Below are 22933 nucleotides of genomic sequence, written 5' to 3'. Positions count from 1 at the left end.
TGTTGTTTCTTGATAAACTTTGGCCACTAGATGGTGATAAAGTTTCATAGATTCACAGGCTCGCTGATTTCTGTGACTAAAAGGTCTGATTTGGTTTGAGTAACTGAGTAAATTAAATAAATGAGTAGTTTTAAATGTGTCTTTTTTCTAAAATCCTATTCCTTAAGTCGCATAAAATCATCAAATAGAGTAAACAGTGTTTAATTCTGTGAACTTGTCTTTTCTTATGGGGCTGCAGTGCTGCTGTGTGTCCACTAGGGGCACTGTGCACTTCAGTCAGCTGCAGGCCCACACTGCTAGGAATAAAATACAGTGCATCCGATCAATAAAGGATGATTTTTGTTAAATATAATGTTTAACATATTTTTATGAATATACTACATATTAAGAATGAAGTGTCTGTGAGGAATAAAATGTGTACTAGGAATAAAATGCTTGAAAATAAATATTCTGTTAGAAATAAATGTGGCTGCTAGCATCTCAATGCGTAAATAGCTCAGAAGTAAAGTGTGACCTACAATCTAAATGTCAACTAGAAATAACATTTCTGTTGCAAATCAAGTGTATTTCAATGCATACTAGGAAATACCTGTTAAGTAAAATATGTTCTACAGCCAAAATGCTTGTTAAAAGTAAAGCTTATGCTAGTACATCAGTGGCTTCTAGAAATATAATTCCAGTTAGAAATAAAGGAACCGCTAGGAATGAAATATTTCCTATTTCGGAAATAAAGACACCTGTTAAGTCTGACATCATCACTAAAAGTTAATTGTACACTAGAATTAAAACTTCACTTCTGTAACTTCACCCCAGTGTGTGTGTGTGTGTGTGTGTGTGTGTGTGCCACTGTAAAACCTGAGAGCCTGACTCATTTATGTGAACTTATATATTCATTTTAACACCAATGAAAATTTTGTATAGCGAAAACCAAAAACGTAACAACGTAAAAGTACAGAAATACTGAGATAAAAGTACAACAGTAATGAGGTAAAAATACAAAAACACTGAGGTAAAAGTACAAAGTACAGAGGTAACAAAAATACAGATATAAAAGTACAAAAATACTGATAGAAAAGTACAAAAATACTGAGGTAACAAAATTACTGAGGTAAAAGTACAAAATTAATCAGGTAAAAGTACCAAGATAACAAAAGTACTGAAGGTAAAAGTACAAAAATCCTAAGGAAAAAGTACAACAACCCTGAGGTAACAAAATTACTGAGGTAAAAGTACAAAAATACAAAGATAAAAAAAACAAAATATTTCCTATTTTAATAAAGTCTGACCTATTTTAATAAAGGCATCTGTTTGAACTGACATAGTCACTAAAAGTTAATTGTGCACTAGAATACAAATGCCTGTTAGATGAAAAGTGTGTTCTAAGAGATAAATGCCTATAACAGATGAAATGAATAATATGAATAAAACACTTCCTGAGATGGAAATAAAGGCACTGCTAAGATCTGAATGCCTTTTAGAATCAACCTAGGTGTCGGAAGTAAAGTGTGCACTAGGATTTAAATGCCTACTAGGCATAAAATGCCTGTTAGACACAAAATGTATGCTAGGAGTTAATGCTTGCTTCGAATAAACAGTTTATTGAAATGAAGAGCCTGCTAGCAATAGAATGCTTCCTGTGTTACAAATAAAGGCACCTGCTAGGATTCTAATGACTACTAGGACTGGCTTAGCCACTAGAAATAAAGTGGGCGCTAGGATTTAAATGTCTATTAGGAACAACAAGGCTGTTTATCAGGTCTATCATGACGATGTATCTGACTTCGAATTTCTGCACGTCTTTTATTGTTAATTCTGTAAGTCATTAATGAAACAGTAGCCAGGTCTTCCATTCATCTTCGCTCTTCATCTTCACACCTCTGTGCTCTTGTTTAATCTTTCGCCATGTGTTCTTCTCTCACTCTCACCTGTTTGTACTTCATTTCTCTCCAGCTTTCTCGCCCTAACCTTTCTTTGTTCTCTGTCACTTTGATTTTCATTTAATGTATTCTCTTAATTTTGCTGTGTACTGTTATCGCTTAAAGTGCCTTCGGGAGAGGGCTAATGTGAAGGCCATCCTTTTCTATGCCTCTGAAGTACACAAGCATTCTCAGGCCATGAGGGGTTTTATTAGGTCAGAGAGTTTTATTAGATTTAGCTTCTAATTCCTTGAATTTCAGAAAAATTACATATTTATGCCATTACACAAGGCAGGTATACTGCACAGTATACACCTATATAGGTATTGTGTTAGGTGTCAGTGAGATCAATTGTGAACAGTCAGATATGTGGGATTGGTGAGGAAAGTGGTGAAGGAAACCAAAAACAATCTGAATCATAATGCTTTAAAAAAAAAAAGAAAGAAAGAAAAGCTCCATTCTTCTATATTTCATCCATAGAACATGATAAATATAATGTATCTGATAAATTGTAGGTAGTATTAAGAAACACCTGCTATATTTTTACAGTATATGTGACATTTAAAGGCTTCTTGTTTTCTATATACATACAGTATATATTTATTGATAAATAGGCTACGTTTAACATTATTATCAATTATTATAACCATCATTTCTGTAATTTCTTTAACTGTCTGTGAAAAGCTCTTCAATTCTCAACTCACTCGACTAGAGGTTTAATACCTGATAGAGAAAATGATCTACTTATGCTAATTATCCAGTTACTGTAATTACTCTGCACTCCTGCTCCATAATTAAAGGTAAATCACTGCTTTGACTTTGAACTTTTGGGCCAAGTGTTGCATCATTTCTGGCTTTAATGATGCTTCCTTTTTAAAAATGCAGCCAAATTAATGTGAAAAGGCAGCTGTCCTTTATTTCAAGCTGAATGTATAGCAGGATCTGTGTATATATATATATATCCTTCCATTTTCTATACCCGCTTTATTCCTAATTAGGGTCAAGGGGATCTTCTGGAGCCTATCCCAGCACACATTGGGCGAAAGGCAGGGGTACACCCTGGACAGGTCACCAGTCCATCACAGGGCCACATATAGACAGACAACTACACACACACACTCACTCCTATGGGCAATTTAGAATGACCAAACAACCTAATGTACATGTTTTTGGACTGTGGGAGGAAACTGGAGTACCCAGAGTAAACCCACGCAAGCACGTGGAGAACATGCAAACTCCACACAGAAAGGCCCCTGCCTGTTCGAACCCGGGATTCTGTGAGGCACCACAGTTACCACTAAGCCACTGTGCTGCCCCCACCCCCCATATATATATGTATGTATATATATATATATATATATATATATATATATATATATATATATATATATATATATATATACAGCTATAGACATGTTATAAAGAAACTTGAAAGTTACAGCATTAGTGACAATGAAGAATGTTTTCTATCATTTTTTGTAGAGCTCCCATATAATTGGATACTGCTGTATGTCTTTGTGGCTCATAAAGATCAAAACCTGGTCAAAAAAGTGCTCTAAATGTAAGTGTGAAAAGGCACACCTGAACAACACAATATACACAGAACAACAGGAAACCCAAGGATGCATGTCATCTCCGCTCATCAGACATGAACAAGCATGTGCATGTTATAAATCCCCCGGGTCACGTCAGGGGCGTTTCATGTCACTGTTTGCTCAGTTGTCTCAGTGTGTGGAGTAGGACTTCAGTGAGCATGAGTGCACACACACACACAGTGCACAGAGTGTGTTATAGGCAGGATCCTTTTACCAATAATATTTTAGAAAGACACCATGTGGTGTAAAAATCGAGCTCCTTGCCCTCTGTCTGTGTGTCTGGATCTTTATTTTTAATGGACACCAAGACGCCAAAGTTATAGAGACACACTTCACTTCTGTAACTTCACCCCAGTGTGTGTGTGTATGTTTGTGTGTGTGTGTGTGTGTGCCACTGTAAAACCTGATAGCCTGATTAATTGATGTGAACATATATCTTCACTTTAACTCCAGTGAAAGTTTTGGATAATGAACTTGATAAGTTTAATAAAACCCCAAAAAAATCAAAAAATCAAAAATGTAACAAAATCACTGAGGTAAAAGGTGAGAAATACTGAGGTAAAAGTACAAAAATACAGAGGTAACAAAAATACTCAGGTAAAAGTACAAAAATACTGATAAAAAAGTACAAAATTAATCAGGAACAAATACCAAGGTAACAAAAGTACTGAAGCAACAAATATACTGAGGTAAAAGTACAAAATTCCTGAGGTAATAGTACAAAAATACAGAGATAACAAAATTACTGAGGTAAAAGTACAAAAATACTGAGATAAAAGTACAAAAATACTGAGGTACATGTACAAAAATACTGAGGTAACAGTACAAAAATACTGAGGTAAAAGTACAAAAATACTGAGATAAAAGTACAAAAATACTGAGGTACATGTACAAAAATACTGAGGTAACAGTACAAAAATACTGAGGTAAAAGTACAAAAATACTGAGGTACATGTACAAAAATACTGAGGTAACAGTACAAAAATACTGAGGTAAAAGTACAAAAATACTAAAGTAACAAAAATACTGAGGTAACAAAAATACTGAGGTAAAAGTACAAAAATACTGAGGTAAAAGTAAAAGATTATTTTAAAAGCATGATGCTAAACTACTATAATATTTGTTTATATGCTCGCTATACTACGCTGTAGCTCTGGGGCAAAAGCAAATGGAAAGAAACAAAATCTAGACACTAAAGGTGACATTTTATTTTCAGCTGAACTGCAGTTTTAAATACAGAAAATATCCATGAAAGGTGTAAGCGAGTTGCTCTGCTAGTTACACTGTACAAAGGTGGAGAACTTTTTAGCATGAATCCTTTTCAGTCAACTAATTTCTGGCTAGTTCGGTGAGCGGCGATATGTTAAGACAAAAAAAAGTGGACGAGAAACTAACAGAGCCGCTGGGAAGAGCGAGTGTTTGAGGTTTGAGCAAGTGAGTGAAAGGTACAGCCAGAATGAGAGAAAGAGTGAGATGGAGATTGATTAATATTTGAAGTACAGAAGACAGATGAACAAGAGGAGAAAAAAAGAACGGCGTGAAAGTAGAGCTGAGAATAGTGTTAGACAATCTCTCTCTCTCTCTCTCTCTCTCTCTCGTTGTGTGTGTGAAAGAGTGAGCGAGGGAGCGCCGTGAGATACGGCGGTATTGTTTCGGTGACAGAGATCAGTGGCTGGCTGAATGTGCTTTATTTGCTGCACTCCCAGGCTAATAAAATGCGAGGGCTCCCGCTGCCCGTGGTGCCGTGCTGGGCACAGCAGGGGGCACGGCTTTTTTGTGCTCCCCTGCCCAAATTATGGAGCCGTCAATACCCACCCCGGAGTCCGTCAATAGAGCCGCGCTTCGTGACTGATGGGAGACCAACTTCAAGGCTAACCCTGAAAAAAAAAGGGAGGGAAAAAGAGGGGGTGAAAGAAGAGAGAGAAGAGAAACCTGACCTGTTTTTTTTTACCAAATGAAAAAAAAGCCTAGGCTGTATGCCTGATGAAGATGCTGCTTAGCGCAAGGTGGCGTGATGTTTTTTTTTTTCTGCCAAGCTGTTTATCTCCCGCCTGCGTTCATTAGCTAAATATTTTAGGCATTTCGTTAATGAGCCCTTAGTGGAGAGTGATTTATTATAACCGATTTTCATCGGTGATAGACGATTTTCTATGAATGCACACTAAATCAAACAAACTCAAGCGGTTTCAAAATGACCGCATATTGTGATGTCATCACAGCATGCATGTGACATCATCACAACATGCATGTGACATCATCACAACATGCATTCAGCCATCATAGACATAGTACAGCTGTCATAGAAACTCCTTACATACATGATATGTGTCTTCACTGCTAAGAGTAGAGGTTAAAAGAAGAATCCTAAACTTGCGTTTTTGCCAATGTGAGCAAAAAAAAAGTCCAAAAAAACCCCACAAATTAAAAAAATAAATAAATCAATCCGCCACAAAATCAAGCATTTTGTACCACAATAATCACAACAAAACGATTCTGGAAAATTCTCAAGAGAATGAATGCTGTGAATGAAGAAATCGAACCATTATCTATACCTCGTGGTCCGCCTTTTCTTCAGTTCCACACACACAACATTCTGAGATTATTTTGGATTTACTGTTCACGCAAGCATAAGTGCAAGCATAGCATGCTAGCAACTGTGTATGCTAATGTAAATTTGACACATCACTGACTTTCTCAAGCAGCCATCTTGGAAAGGCTTTAAATATAAGATTTATTATTAGATTTAATATTTATTTATTTAAAAGAATCTGATAGGCTAGCATTTTTTTGTTAGCCTCGTAAGCAAAAAGACGGATTTTCTTACGTAATAGAGAACTTACGTAATACACCAGCCATGTCATCACTGGCAGCATCCAATCAGGATAAATTAACTCAAAATTTACCCGGGGTTCCTGTAAAGTAATGGTCACTTTTGTAATTGCTTCATTTTTTAAAGAAAATGAGCTGAACTTTTACGCCTTATGACAATTTACAAACGGGAATCCCGCAGGATCCGTCAATACAGCCGGTAAACAGCATCACAGAGAATTATTAAACCTCACCTTTCAAATCGCTAGTTTAAAAAGACAAGAGAGCAAAAGATGAAACACTTCGCCATGGAGAAAAAGAAAACGCACGGAAAAATAATATAATATAATATAAAGAAAAAGCTAAACTTTTATGCCTCTTTCTCTCTCTCTCTCTTTTTTTGAGTTTGAACTTTGTGGCTTTTTTTGGATGTTCTAAGGGTTTCAGAACACACTCTTGCTCACGCCTTCAAAGGGCGCGTAGCGTCTCTCAGAAGTGCCACCTAGCAGCGTGTGTGTGCGTGGCAGCCCCACGCTGCGTGACGATTCTGATATGCTAATAGATCAGCGGGGCATTACAGCCTGATACACACACACAGCCGCTTTAATATTCCCTCTCTCTAACTCTTTCTCTCAAAGCAGTTCAATTCAAAATAGCTTTACTCGAATAACTATATGAAGTACAATATTGCCAAAGTATGGAAAGGAAAAGCTTTAAAGTTTAAATCTGTAGCTGAGCACGCACTACAAATGTAATATCAGCAGTAAAGTAACTCCAGCTCTATGACTTGAATACTAATTAACATCAGAATTTCAATCTTTTTGCATATTTTTTTGTCCTTTCACTTCCTTGTTAGAAACTTCTATATGCTAAGCAACAGCTTGTCTGTACTGGACGTATAACAGTATAGCTATAGCTGTGGTTACTGCTTGTGGGCGAGGCTTTTTAAAAAATTTTTGACTATTGTAGCCAAAATGTAGGCTTTACTTTGTATGATTTTAGCACAGGGGATTCGATGGAGTTAGCCGAAGCGTGAGGCGATGATAATAATATGACAGAAAATTCAGGAAAGACATGTTTCAAGATTGCGTTTCAGTTTGTTCTGTTTTGAGGCGTTCCCTCAGGAACGGCAGCTACTTCCAGTAGCAAACATTAGCTCCAGTACTAAACTAAACTAGAAAACGTTTACAAACCAAACTTTTCATTTCCTGCATTTGTTATAAGGTAAATGTGTTTTTTTTTTTTTTCCAATCAATCAGATCATGTGTGACAGAGAGAGAAAGTGTGCGTTTAACAGCGAGAGTGTGAGAGGGCCTCATGTCTCGTCATGGCAGCGCTAGCGCTTGGTCCCTTGCAGCTCTCTTTCTCTCTGTGTCCGGGACTCACGCTGAGCAGGAACTTGAGCTGATTGGGTTTCATTCACTAGCCTACCCATAACCCCCCTACACACTCTGTCTCTCACACACACATGCACTCACAGGCCTCATCTCCAGCTGGGTGAGAGCGATTGTTGAAGTGCTGAAGGGTCACACGGGGGTCGATCACTGCGGCGCGGCTAAGCTAACTCCGACTCCCCCATTTCTTTCTCCTGCAGGTTGCTATGGCCTGGTATTCGCTCTGGAATGACACACTGCTAGAAGTCCTCTTTTGTGTTCACCGCCGTTATTGGAAGTGTGAGCACGATGGCACGTATACACACACACACACACACATATACACAACCCCCCTACAGACACACTTCTTTAACACATTGGATAGAGAGCATTGTAATGTATGCTAATGCTTAACTCAGGCTCTTGGAGTTATTCTGACATTATGACTCATCAGTAAAAAAAAGAGACAAGATTAAAGGATACTGGGCATGCGCCAGAAACATGTGCCGAATTATTTATTTATGTAACACAGGGTCCAAAATCAAACTAAAAACGTATGTAGTTTCGTAGATCTACGTGGCTCATGTTGCTGAGGGTAATCATATTTTATGATTAAATGATTTAATTTCAGCTTGATATTGCGATATCTTAGTCTGCACACTGCATAACCCACGCCCAGGCTGACAGTATGCAGAGTCTGTACAAGACGGAACGATTCCATGTTGTTGAAAGAAGCATTTATTTGAATTCACCGTGTCATGCGGATGTGCATGCGGACGATGACAGAACGCTCCTCCGACGGCGTCTATTCATGTCCAGCTTATGCAAACTTTAACTTCATTTTTTGTCGGGCGGAGCCGACTTTTCAAAAGCAAGCCGTCCCCCGAGGAGATTCCTACCCGAAAAACAAACAGAGCGTATTTATTCCCTTTTCAGCGAAGGACAGAAGAGTGTTTACTGGCCTTACAGAGACAAAAAAAGACATCAGAGAGTCTCGGGAGAGTTCAAATCCGAACAGCTGCTTATTGAAAAGAGAAAGGGATCATATCGCAATAAAAAAAGAAGAAGAAGAGGAAAAAAACCCGGCCCCAAAAACCATGGCTCATAAACAAGAGACACAACGGGGCAAATAGCGACAATAAAAACTCTAATGACAACAAATAATAAAACCACAAAGACATAAAAGAGCCAGCTAAAGTCTAAAGCTTCCTTCCTGCTTCTTTTGAAGCGCGGGTGTGTGTGTGTAAGTGTGTGATTGTACCTGGTGTGTGTGTATGTGTGTGTGTGTGTGTTTTGTTCGTATATCCTTGTTAACTGCATCATTACCTCCAGTCCCAATAAGTCAGATGTGTGTCACCTTAAACGATGCCTCCTCCTACAGCATCATCAAAGAGAGTCCAGCATCTGTGTCCTCGTGTGTGTCCACAGCGGCAGACGTCGACCTCGGGTTCAAAAACATATGGACCAAAGCTTTGCTGAAATTAAGGACACATGTTCGTTCCTGGGAATAATTTGTTCTCAGGAAAAAAAAAAACATAACATAACATTGTTTTCAATAAAGCTGTCATGTAGTCATGTAGAGAAGATCACGCCGTGAGGCAGAAACATACGTTTTTTAGAGAAGAAGTATTATATTGATAATCCTTGACTTACGGGACATTTTTAATCAGTATAAACAAATGAATTGTTTTATCTACACAGGTCTGATACAAAATGAGGCAGGACTCAGCTTGGAGGAGGCAGCTTTCAGTGTGTTTTAGACGTGTGTTTTTCCCTCTGTTGGATAACCTTACACAGAATTTTACTGGTTTAAGATAAACGCCATCAAATTTTAGTTGCTTTTTAGATGAAGAAGCACTTGGAGCATCTCAGAGAGCAGAAATGGGTTTGATATCAACATTTACTTTGAAGAAAAAATGGACGTTTTTTGTTTTTCTGAAACTATTTTATGCCTCTAGTAGGCTAGGGAAAAACAGAAATACTTATGAAACACTACAAATTCTTAAAGTCCTAAGTGTCTACTTTCATATTAGCTTCGAACATCCTCTGTGGAGTGGAACATCACAAAGACACTTGATGGTGAACATGGACACAACAAAACCAGGCATCATTTGGCGAGCAACATTATTTGACCAAATAGCAACAAATGTATGTTATTATAGTAAGAATGATTATTATATTATATTTTGTGCCCCAACTTTGAAGCTGGATCCACGTTTAATCAACCAATCAGCCACATCATGGTCAGAAGAACAAAGCTGTACAGCTTTCACATCAATCCTGTGCTTGTAGTTGGCTTTACTCTTTACTTAAGCCTTGACTCAGGCTCAAGATGTTTTATTGGTTGCTTATAACAGATCTTTAATATTTATCCAAAGATGAAAATACGGTAGTTTTGTGATCTCATAGGTGGGATAGAAATAAACATGAATTTGATTGAAATTCTTTAATATCATTCAATTAGAAGAACAGATCTAATTTCCAAATGGTGAAATCGGATGTCCCTCAAGGGCACAAAAAGCTTGTGACTGACTTAGACAAAAAATGTGAATAGTTTGTTAAAAAATATATATAATCGAAAAACAATAAAAAACATGCAGACATGAAACACACCAGAAGACAGTGTTTCCCATAACCTGTGTTAAGATCTGATCTCAGTGCGGTGAAGGAAACAGTATCATCACCTCCCACTTTCCAGGTCGCCACCAACTGATTACACATAACAGCAGTTCTCATGTGATGTCACATCCTGTCTCCTATATGAGTTCACACAGAAAAAAAAGTCTACGTCTTATTCCGGCTTCTTTATCTTTCTTCCTCAGGATAAAAACCAGAGCACGGCAGACATCTTTGACTTTTTTCCAGTCGGTCGTTAAACACAATCGCTCAGAGATGAAAAAAACGAGGCAGGTTCTTATCGGGGAAGGCTTTCATGTGCGTGGCAGGATGCCACCAAGAGCACTCGCTGAAGAGAAAACATCACTCTTGGGTAAAAGAAAAAGAAGGTAGGTATAGATGAAGAATAAAAATCTTTAACCTTGTGTTGTACGTGTATGTATATATGCAGCAGAAGCTTGGTTCCATTTTGGTAGAAATCTTCTACATAACAACAGGCTCTTGAAATGTTTACATTTATTTATTTGACCTGTGAGGAAGCATCCTGTCTAAGGTTCAGGGTCTTGCTCAACCCTCGACTCGACCCTTCAGACATTCCTGGGATTTGAACTCACATCCTTCAGGTCATTAGCACAAAGCTTTAACCTCGGACAAAAACTGCTTCCACACATTATAACCACACACCGTCATGGAGAGAAATAGTCAGTTTTGTTATGCAAAATAATCAACGATGCATTGGTTTGATGAAATCGAGCTACCAGTTCTTCTGGAAATGGATTATTTTCACGTAACTGCCCATCCACAGTAAATAAATAAATAAATAAATAAATGACACTCATAACTTAATGAACTCCATGGACTCTATGCTTATAATCAAATATAAAAAAATTCAAGTCAAAACACAAATATTTCCATTCTCAAGAATACCTAGAAAGCTTATTTCTGACTGTTATAAAGCCCTGACCCCGGAGACTCCTTTACAAAATGGTAAATATAGACTTATAGAAATGTCCGGAAACAAGGTGGAGTCACTATTACCACCAACAAATGTATTATTAAATTCCTGTTGTTATTACTCCATATTATTTTTCCAAGTACATCCCATCCCAGCTCGTTTTATTGACTTTATTGTCCATATTTGGGCATAACGTTAGCTTCACACTTCATCTGTTATCCAATTACCGGATTCTTGGGAATTCGTATTCTCGGGAACTCGTTGTAGATTTTCTGTTTGAATGTGTTGAACAGTTTCAAATGAACCAGAACACGATGTTTGCTGTATTTTTGAGTATTTCTGATGCCTCCGCCACAGATGGGACAACGATATTGTTCTGTTTGCTTTGTTCTTCCTCTTCGGTTGTCAACATGGTGTTTTGATAAATTTGGAAATTTGGCTAACCGCAAGCTTTTAGGGACTGTCTCAGATGTGTGCACATTTTGTACTCGTTAAAAACGTTAAAAGCGATTCATATCAAAATGGATTTTTATCATCTGTGTAATTAAAGATTTTAAAGACTCTTGTGTCCGAGTGACTTATAAAAAGAAAGAAAAAATCGGGCAATATTATTACAGTTAGAAGACGGAACAAGTATCAAGAAAAAAGAGGCAAAAATGGTTCTTCTATAAGTGTAAAAGCCACAAGAGGCTACATTCATACCAAAGAAGTTAAAGCTCTTTTTAAAGTTTGTCTTTCGGGCCAGGTAAACACACCTAGAAAAGGCCTGCAAGCAAAGCAATTAGCTCTGAGAGACACACACTTGCCCACAGGGTTAACGGCTTTGTGTGTATGTGTGTGTGTGTGTGTGTGTGTGTGTGTGTGTATTAGAGAGAGAGAGAGAGAGAGAGACACACACCACTCAGGAGATCAGAGAGAAAGTAACACTCGGAAGAGTCACCAAAGTCAAAGGTGCCAGAGGAAACACTTTCACAGAAATCCCCTCTTTCTCTCTCTCTCTTTTTATTCCCCATGTCAGCGAGACCCAGCCTCTCTCGTTCAACCTTGACACAAACAAGCGGCATCTTTCGCTCATCCGTGAAAGAGTGTCATCCCTGTTTTGTTTGATGTGGCACTCTGCTGTCAGCAGCTCCGGACAGATAAGAGCCATTTCTTTCTGTCTTGTGGGTTTTGTTGATTTTCCTTCTTTTGTCTCTGTGTGATTTGTGTCACACACATGTCAATCTGACATGTGCACCTGACTCCGCCCACACAGCGGGGAATGATGGAGGCCATTAGGTCCTGAATAAAACTGAAGTTGAAATGATTTCCACCTTACACTGCCATTTTTGACGAAAAATTGTAAAGATAATCTGACATGGACAACGCCTGTTTTCACACAGTCAGGTATAACATTTTGGATAAAATTAGATTGGGATTATTAGATTATTTGAAAAAATCACACAGCTTTAGTTTAACACTATTTTAGCCAAAAGTAATCACGCATCACATTGCACCAACTACCATCCTCGTACTCCAGTACATTATCATCTAGTGCTGCTAATATTATGAATGGCAACTACGCTAATTCTGTTCCACTTGTTTCTCTTCTTCTACCCATCCCGAGGCATATAGAGATTGTGCCAGCTCCAGTAGACAGAGGCCAACCCTGCGAGGATCCCAAGGCATCCAGAGATGGACCAGCCCCAGCTGGGTTCTGAGGCTTCGTGAGAACTTGAGTATTCAAAGCAACGCTGCCAGCCCTATGTGGACTTTGAGGACGACAATCACCTCTTAATTAATACACACAATAACGTTCTACATCACACAATTGACTATACATAAATGCAGAAAGGATATTCTTCATGTCCAGTGTCACCCAAACGAGGATGAGGTTCCCTTTTGAGTCTGGTTCCTCTCAAGGTTTCTTCCTCATACCATCTAAGGGAGTTTTTCCTCACTACAGTCGCCTCTGTCGCCTCAGCCTTGCTCACTAGGGATAATTTTGTCTAAAAATCTAAATAAAATTGAAATTGAATTGAATTAATGATCAAGGGTGCCAATATTTTCGCTAAACTGAACCTATGGTGTAGCCTAAACCTTCGCTTTATAATGTCTGATGAAAGAAAAAAAAGAGAGAGAAAGAAAGAATTTAGGACACGAGAAATAATTGTAGCTTATATTTCTGTTTCTAATTATAAATATTATTTTATTGCTGATAAAATGCATTTTTTATACCCCTCTTCCTCTAAAATGCGGTCAATGCTAATTCCCACCAGTTCACATTAGCACTAAGAAAAGAAGAGAATCTCATAGCTGAAACAGTGCTAGCATAATGTGATCTATGAACATAAGCTTGTTTGTTTCCGTATATTCGGGAATTAATGCTAGCTAACTATCTCAATATATTCTCTTCTATTATATTATGTTATGTTATGTTATGTTATGTTATGTTATGTTATATTATATTATATTATATTATATTATATTATATTATATTATATTATATTATATTATATTATATTATATTATATTATATTATATTATATTATATTATATTATATTTAGGGCTGGGCAAGTTAACGCATTATTATCGCATTAACTCATTAATTAATTGATGTTGACAATTATTTTATTGTGCATTAACGCAGTTTTTATTATTTATTTATTATTTTAAAAGTCTGTTGCTCAGTGGCTCTGAATACACATACAGACAAACCATGGGTGAAAGGAGGGGTGGCATCTTGATCCGTATTGGCTTGGGATGAACATCATCATGAGTCTCAACCAATGAGAGCTTTGGGATGACCTTAAGACTGCTGGGGCGCTCACAGGAACCGGAAAAGAAAAGAACTGGTGGATAAACAAACATGGAGAAAGGCACCGAACTTTTACATGGACATTTGCATTTTAAACTTCTTCCAGACGGCGGATGGATGGATGGATGGATGGATGGATGGATGGATGGATAGACAGACAGACAGACAGACAGACAGACAGACAGATAGATAGATAGATAGATAGATAGATAGATAGATAGATCTGCTACCTGTTCAATTTTGCATATAACAATGTAATTAATCGCAGGGAAATCATGCGATTAATCGCGATTAAAAATTTTAATTGTTGCCCAGCACTAATTATATTATATTATGTTATATTGTATTATATTATATTATATTATATTATATGTTATATTATGTAATATTTTATTATTTTATATTAACTGTCAGTTTCTAGGCAGCAGACTTATCTGCTAGCGAAGGAATTAGCCAGCTTTTTTAACTGAAATCACCTCAGGTGCCATTTGTCATAACATTAGCATGCTATGTAAATATGTCAGTTTATTCAGTACTATATGCTAATTCATTGATTTAAACACTAAATTCTTACTAAAGCAGAGATAAAAAATACGTAGCTAGATAGCTAGCTAATTAACTGAACTAGCATGTTCATTGTGTAAACTGTGTAAATATTTATTAACTACTACATTCCCAGCCAGTGCCCAAACCCCAGCCGCTGGATGCAGTGCAGGTCCCAAGCCCGGATAAAATGGGAGGGTTGTGTCAGGAAGGGCATCCGGCGTAAAACCTGGGTCAAGTTGTTGTGCGGACCAGTGGGTCCGCTGTGGCGACCCCTCACACACGTAGGGAGCAGCCGAAAGATCAATAACAACTACATTCTAATTTACTGATTTGAACACTTATTGATTTAAATTAGAATTAGTTTCTCACTAAAGCAGGGATAAAAATACTTAGCTAGCTAGCTAATTATATGAGCTAGCATGTTGGCTGTGTAAGCTGTGAGGTGCAAGCAAATAAAATGTAACCTCATCATTCATTCAGCGACTGTGTCGATTTTAGGAACCTCTTCGCACAGATAAGTGTATTTTTTTTTCGGCTCTCATAAAGGACCGGCTCGGCTTCTCCGTGTCATGGCTACGGGGCTCTATCGCTAGCTCCCACCTCAAGAATGAGCCGCTAGGTCTTTCTCGCCGTGTTTAATATCTGAGTGTGTGTGCGTGTGCACGAGTCAAGGTGATTTGAGGGTGTTTTGATATGAGAGCCAAAGGAATGTGCACAGGTGTGTGTATATGTGTGTATGTGTGTGTACAAGTCTGAGCGAGTGCAGGGGGAGCGATGAGGTAAGCGCTCACAGCTATGAAACCATATCTGAGACAGATTAAAAGGCATTTTCCTCTGCTCTTTTCAACTTAGCCAGGTGTTAAGTCGTGGATGTTTCTGTGTGTGTGTGTGTGTGAGGGTGTTTCTCCGAGGCAGTGGAAGCACATCGACATTATCTGGGTACAAAAAGTGACTCATTAGTTCACTCTCTGGTTTGTTATTTTCTCTTCTGATCCTTTGTGTCGTTGCAGTGAAACATCTACAGCTCTTTTTAAAGCCGTTTCAGCGAGACACAAAGCAGGAGGTTTGCTTATTGTGTTTACTTCCTGATAAAAAACCCTCCTAATATCTGCTGCAAAGGAAACGCTTTATTTGCTTCAAAGGAAGCGCAAACACACACGCACGATAAATGCCTCCGAACATTCAGAGTGACCTTAGTGTGATCGTAGTGAAGGGTGAAGTGATTGAAGCCGAATGTTTTTATACCAAACTTACACTCCGATATATTTTTCTATAAGGTGAAGTTTTCTGTGAAGAAGAGTTCCTTTAGAAGAAAAAAAAGAGAGAAATTAGGGTAAGATGGAGTGAAAGAAAGAAAGAAAGAAAGAAAGAAATTAGGGTAAGATGGAGTGAAAGAAAGAAAGAAAGAAAGAAAGAAAGAAAGAAAGAAAGAAAGAAAGAAAGAAAGAAAGAAAGAAAGAAAGAAAGAAAGAAATTATGGTAAGATGGAAAGATGGTACAACGTAGGGATGGAAAGAAAGAAAGAAAGAAAGAAAGAAAGAAAGAAAGAAAGAAAGAAAGAAAGAAAGAAAGAAAGAAAGAAAGAAAATGTACAATGTAGGGAAAGAAAGAAAGAAAGAAAGAAAGAAAGAAAGAAAGAAAGAAAGAAAGAAAGAAAGAAAGAAAGAAATTATGGTAAGATGGAAAGATGGTACAACGTAGGGATGGAAAGAAAGAAAGAAAGAAAGAAAGAAAGAAAGAAAGAAAGAAAGAAAGAAAGAAAATGTACAATGTAGGGAAAGAAAGAAAGAAAGAAAGAAAGAAAGAAAGAAAGAAAGAAAGAAAGAAAGAAAGCAAATGTGGTACAATGTAGGGAAAGAAAGAAAGAAAGAAAGAAAGAAAGAAAGAAAGAAAGAAAGAAAGAAAGAAAGAAAGAAAGAAAATGTGATATGATGTAGGGAATGGAAAGAAAGAAAGAAAGAAAGAAAAAGAAAGAAAGAAAGAAAGAAAGAAAGAAAGAAAGAAAGAAAGAAAGAAAGAAAGCAAATGTGGTACAATGTAGGGATGGAAAGAAAGAAAGAAAGAAAGAAAGAAAGAAAGAAAGAAAGAAAGAAAGAAAGAAAGAAAGAAAGAAAGAAAGAAAGAAAATGTACAATGTAGGGAAAGAAAGAAAGAAAGAAAGAAAGAAAGAAAGAAAGAAAGAAAGAAAGAAAGAAAGAAAGAAAGAAAGAAAATGTGGTACAACGTAGGGCAAGAAAGAAAGAAAGAAAGAAAGAAAGAAAGAAAGAAAGAAAGAAAGAAAGATGTTGATAACCCAAAAAAAGGAAATATTATATAACCATGAGTGGAGTAAGCTGTCTACCAAAAAAATCCAGATGGAGATTTGGTCAGAGAAACAGCTCTGATGCCTCCACCACTGTGCTTCACTGTCTGGTGTAATGATGTTTGGATTTTCACCAAAGTGGATCAAGTTCCAGAAAGTTCCATTGTGGCTTTAGGGAAGCTTTGCTTTTTATTCTGGAACCACTTTACCCTCAGCTTTGCTTCTCTATCTGCCCCAGAGTTAAAGTCTGAGATGGATTTGTTACAGATTGTTTTATTACTTTGATTTTAGCTCTTACGCTTTTTATCGTGTAGCTAAAATCATGCAGTCACTGAGGCATATTATGATATTAAAGCCGTCAAATTTGTAATGCTGTCCTGGACGTGTCATGAAGCTGATTATCTCTCTCTCACACACACACACACACACTCTACACACATCTTCACACGTACAGCAGAGACGCTTCACTAATTGCAGATTTGTTAACCACGACGTTTACCACAGGACACGTCACCGTGTGGTTTGGCGAATGAGACCTCAGGGTTCTATTATCTCTGAGTGGACACGTCACAGGGTGGTCAAGGTGGTCTTCTCGAACTACCTATTACTCTTCATAATAAGATTCATGCTGCTATTATAATGAATAAGCTTAAGTAAAACTTAAAAATCCCAACTGTATTAATATCAACTGAGTTGAAGGTTACTGACACAGATCTCACAAAAGTCCATCACGTTTTCAGAACCCAGTGCTGGACGATCACCCATTCTGTCATCATGGAGGGAAAGAAAGAAAGAAAGAAAGAAAGAAAGAAAGAAAGAAAGAAAGAAAGAAAGAAAGAAAGAAAGAAAGAAAGAAAGAAAGAAAGAAAGAAAGAAAGAAAGAAAGAAAGAAAGAAAGAAAGAAAGAAAGAAAGAAAGAAAGAAAGAAAGAAAGAAAGAAAGAAAGAAAGAAAGAAAGAAAGAAAGAAAGAAAGAAAGAAAGAAAGAAAGACCATTCTTTCTTGCACCCGGGTTTTCCATTTTCCAAAGCATTGAGAACTGGAGATCTGTGCATGGATTGTATTTTGCTAATATTAAAATAAAAGCATATGACCTTTGGTTCTTCTAGAAAGCACACTCTAGAAGATGACCTGAAGTGGACTGATCGCTCGGTCAGTTCGTTTCCGATTTCTTTATGGTTTTTCTGCTTTTTCTCCCAACAGAATAGTCTCATTTGACAGTTCAGTTTTTGGGTAAACACTGAGTGACAGTGTGTGTGTGTGTGTGTGTGTGTGTGTGTGTATGCGTGAGCTACCTCAGTGGTGTTCCTCTGTTCTGGCTAATCCAAACACAACTTCAGAGGGAGAAGCTCTCCGCATGTGGCTGCATGAAAGGGAGAAGCGAGCCTCGGGTGAAGAGACAACATCTGAGAAGAAAAAAAAAGGAGGGGAAAAAAAAAACACAGAACACCTCCCCGTGTCTCGGCCCATGCCGAACTTCAGGAAAAAGGCAAAAAAAAAAAAAACGCTGGTGTGTCTATGCAAACGCCTGCAGCGCCTGTCTCTACTCTTCAGCTTCCAAACACAATCTGTCAATTATGGCGTCCGCAGGATTAGCTGACGCTTTGAATCACATCATCAGAATATTCACTGTTTTTTTTTTTTTTTGGGAGGGGGGTGAAAGAAGAAAGGCTGTGTATAACGCATAAATTACACACACTGAGCTTCACCGCAGAATCTTAATCTGAATGCAGTGCTGCTTCTAACTTTCTGGGGCCCTTAAAATCAGGGGTTCTCAAACTTTTTGCCATAATAACAATAATAACTCTTATTATATACTGAAGAACGTTATTCCGGAACATTCCGTATACTGTATATGGAGAATAATCTCATTCACATTGAATAGATTCAGGTTTCTGAGTTGGGATTTAACCTATTTAAACCAAGCGACCAATCAGAAATAAGGAAAAAAAGGAAGCGATAAGGATTCAGTAACAAGTTCAGTAATCAGTAGCTGATATTTTATGTGTTTAGCCATCTTGCTAATTCTTAGTAGAGCATGTCTATTTCAGCCAGCTTTCAGAAAAGCAAGAGATATTTCGAGAAGCTTGTGATTCTTCAAAAAATGTGACGTCATCATCGCTCACATTGAGGTGGACAAGAGGACGAGGCGACGGACCGCTAATCTCGTCCTTGGTGTCAATGCAGTTTTCACTCCGTCATGTCTGACCCTAACTTCCTAAACTCGGACATGTGAAGAAAAGTATTTTACTGTGCTGTAAAGAATACGTGACCAATAAAGTCTTCTTCATTCAATTCTTAGAGTCACATAGGTGGGACATACAGTATGTGTCTTTAAAAGAAAAACTCCATGAAGCGATTGAGACACACTGATCAGGCATAACATTGTGAGCAGTGAGAGGTGAAGTGAATAACACTGATGATGAGGTTCCCTTCTGAGCCTGGTTCCTCTCAAGGTTTCTTCCTCATATCATCTCAGGGAGTTTTTCCTTGCCACTGGTGCCTCAGGCTTGCTTCTTGGGGATAAATTTTAGAGATATTCTATGTTTCTATACGTCCGAAAAGCGTCTTTTAGACAATGTCCATTGTTAAAAGCGCAATACAAATAAATTGATTTGAAAAATGTTTTTCTCAAACCCATTGCCGCTCTCTGAGACACCCCAAGTGTTTGTTCATCTAAAAAGCAGCTAAAAGTTTCTATTTCTTAATAAATTCTGTGTAAGGCTATTCAACAGAGGGAAAAACACACGTCTAAAACACACTGAAAGCCAACAGACTCAATTTACATCAGACTTGCCGAAATAAAACAACTTAATTTGTTTATACCGATCGAAAAATGTCCCATGAGGGTTAAATAAAGCTAAACTTCAGTGGAAGACTTTTCGACGTATATCGATGGACTATTCAAGCTATAAGCATAACATAGCTGCTTTAATACTCTTTTCTTTTGGGTTCTGTTAAATTGAACAGAGAAATACAAGACAGTACAACTCTGTTCATGACTCAAAACTGTCAAAAATCTAAAACTTGTTTGTCAAAGTAACTAACTACTGCTGTCATCGTTCCGTTTTCATCCCTCGTGACGGTTATTGGAATTAGCACAGGAGATTCGACGGGGTCTTTAATCCATTGCTTTATCTGTAACCGTAGGACCTTTGTGTCTCTCAGGAGGAAGACGAAGTCCCAAGCAATGAAAGGGAAACATAGACCAGGAAGGAAGGAGAGAGAGAGAGAGAGAGAGAGAGAGAGAGAAATCAATGGAGCAAATATCGCTGCAGGCTCGCACAGTTTTATCTGCCTTTGAACGAGTCAGCTTTAATTTGGCTTTGATCTCAATTTGCTGCCGTATACGGATCTCCCTCTCTCCTCAATGAGGACCGGAGAGGAAGGTTTTCTCCCAGATTTTCATCTTCTCAAGCTCTTACTTTTCATCTTCTCGCTCTCTTTCTCTTTTTTTCCCCCTTTTTCTTCTCACTCTTATGCTCCAGCCTGGGAATAAACTCTCCCAAATATGCCATCAGTTTTGCATGTTTCATCTGGACTGAGGGGACACCAAATCACCGCGATCGAGCTCTTAAGGACGCAAATGAGATGTAAAACTTTCCTGATCCAATTAAATACATTTCTACAAACAAAGGCAAGATGTAAGTGCGGTGCAAGGCAGAGTATCTCCATACACTGATGGACCTAATCATTGCTATTATGAGATACTTTGCTTAATTTGGGAGATGGAGGAAAGGAGGATTATGGAGATGCTGGTGGGGCAGAAATGCATGTGCATCATGTACTGATAAAACAAGCTCACTGAATTAATTTCAATTCATTTACATTCCTGGCAGAGCAACTTACAATTTATCACATTTTATACAACTGAGAGTTAAGGGCCATGTTTAACGGTCCAGCAGTGGCAGCTTGGTGGACCTGGAATTCAAACTCTCAACCTTCTGACCAGATGCCCAACACCTTAACCACTAAACTTCCACATCCCCATTACATCAGATGTGTAAAGTGTTTCCATGTTATGCAACATTAGTAACATAAACACAATTCATTTTCTTTCTTCTGACACGATTTGGTCATGGTTTTTTAAAGCCATGAATAAAAATTAAACACCGCACTATTTTACCACCAATGGTCCAGGTACCGAAACTTAACACTACGGTTATACTTTAGTTCTCATCAGAAGCAACATCCTCGTGAGATACATGAAGAATCATGTTTAAATAAAGCTGTGTGATACTGTTACATTCTGAATATTTATTTATTTATTTTATATTTTTCTTCCACTGTGCTGACTTCCTTTCCTATGCAAAGGCTGAGAGAAAAGAGAAAAATGTCAACTTTTCCAGGTTTTTTTGTGGATTAGTTTCTGATCTTCTGTGTGGTTTTTGAGCTGGAATTTCTGGAAATCTGGCAACCCAGGTTACTGAGATTATTATTACTGATGTTTTTGCTCAATATGAGCTGTTAGACTGTATCTATTATATTATATTATATTATATTATATTATATTATATTATATTATATTATATTATATTATATTATATTATATTATATTATATTATATTATATTATATTAACACTACTTTGTTTATTTTATTTATTTATTTATTTATCTATTTATTTCAGGGTTCATTTTTTCTCCAATCTGCTGAGAACTCCACATACAAATGACAAACAAAACATTTCAAGACTTGTCTCTGACTCAGACCTTCAGTACTCAGTGAACTCGGGTCACATTTGATGATCCTTTTCTTCTCACAGCAGACGGATGACAGTTGTGGCCTGTGAACCTTCCAACCGTTCGCCAGCATGTTTTCCGTTTCTGTGCCGCATCCTGCATGAGTCATCCGGACAAACACACTCCCATGCGCTAGTCCTGCATGTGTGCTCACCAAGGCTCATCGTCTTTCAAGCCTCAGTGGAGCAAATCAAATTTATATCGTTAGGCAAATACTAAAGTGGCTGAGCTTCTTTACTGGGAAATTTTAATACGCAATGACGTGCAATACAAACAATCAGTAACACTGGATGACAAGGAAAATCATATGGATTTTATTTTTGACTCAAAAGTTGCATCAAAATTGCATGAGTGATGGATTTTACTCTCTCTCTCTCTCTCTCTCTCTCTCTCTCCGTCTCTCTCTCTCTCTCTCTCTCATGTCTGGTTCTCAGAGAGACAACAGTTTAACACACAGCACAGCTGGTCAAGTTCTCACTGACACCCACCCTACACCGTGCCCCCCCCCCCCCCCCGCCACCTTCCTACCCTGTCTTCCCCCTTATCACCCACCATGGCATCGTCTCATCTGACACAGAGAGAGGCAGACAGACAGACAGTGAGACAGACAGACAGACAGACAGACAGAGAGAAAAAGAGAGGAGGTAAGGAAAGAGACAGACAGCGATAGGGTGGAGGAAAGAGACAAACAGACAGAGAATGAGAGAGAGACAGACAGAGAGAGACAGAGGAAGGGGACAAACAGAGATATATAGATAGAGAGAGAGAGAGGGAGAGATCATGTGTTCTTCTAAAAGCTTTGGATTGTGTGTGTGGGATTGTGTGTGTGTGTGTGTGCGCAGTGTGATCAGGAACAGTGATGATTTCTTCTAAAGCTTTGGATTGTGTGTGTGTGTGTCTGTGTGTGTGTGTGTGTGTGCGCGCAGTGTGATCAGGAACAGTGATGATTTCTTCTAAAGCTTTGGATTGTGTGTGTGTATGTGTGTGTGTGTGTGCGCGCAGTGTGATCAGGAACAGTGATGATTTCTTCTAAAGCTTTGGATTGTGTGTGTGTGTGTGTGTGTATACATGAGAGTCTATTGACTGAGGTTGTCTGAGTGCTCGTTGCATTGAAGAAGAAGAAGATGAAGAAGAAGAAGAAGAAGAAGAAGAGCGAAGATCGACGGGTCTCTGGCAGAGAAAGGCCAGCGTTCTCGCTGAGGAGAATGAAGAGGAGTCTAATCTAATTTAGGTGGAGAGTGTGTGTGCCTGTGTGAACTGTGGGAATAGTACGTGAAGGCCCTC

At 38.1% G+C, this 22933-nt stretch overlaps 1 long non-coding RNA gene across 1 annotated transcript; it reads left to right on the top strand.

Annotated features, from left to right (window-relative positions):
* Positions 1 to 10271: 10271 nt before the first annotated feature.
* On the top strand, positions 10272 to 13285 carry LOC131353086 (uncharacterized). The gene is made up of 2 exons (XR_009204592.1): positions 10272 to 10697; positions 12134 to 13285. It is a non-coding gene; the product is annotated as an uncharacterized LOC131353086 (long non-coding RNA).
* The last annotated feature ends 9648 nt before the right edge of the window (positions 13286 to 22933 follow it).

This window comes from Hemibagrus wyckioides, linkage group LG05 (assembly GCF_019097595.1).
Source record: "Hemibagrus wyckioides isolate EC202008001 linkage group LG05, SWU_Hwy_1.0, whole genome shotgun sequence".
NCBI lineage: Eukaryota > Metazoa > Chordata > Actinopteri > Siluriformes > Bagridae > Hemibagrus > Hemibagrus wyckioides.
This window is presented reverse-complemented; position numbering and strand designations above follow the sequence as displayed.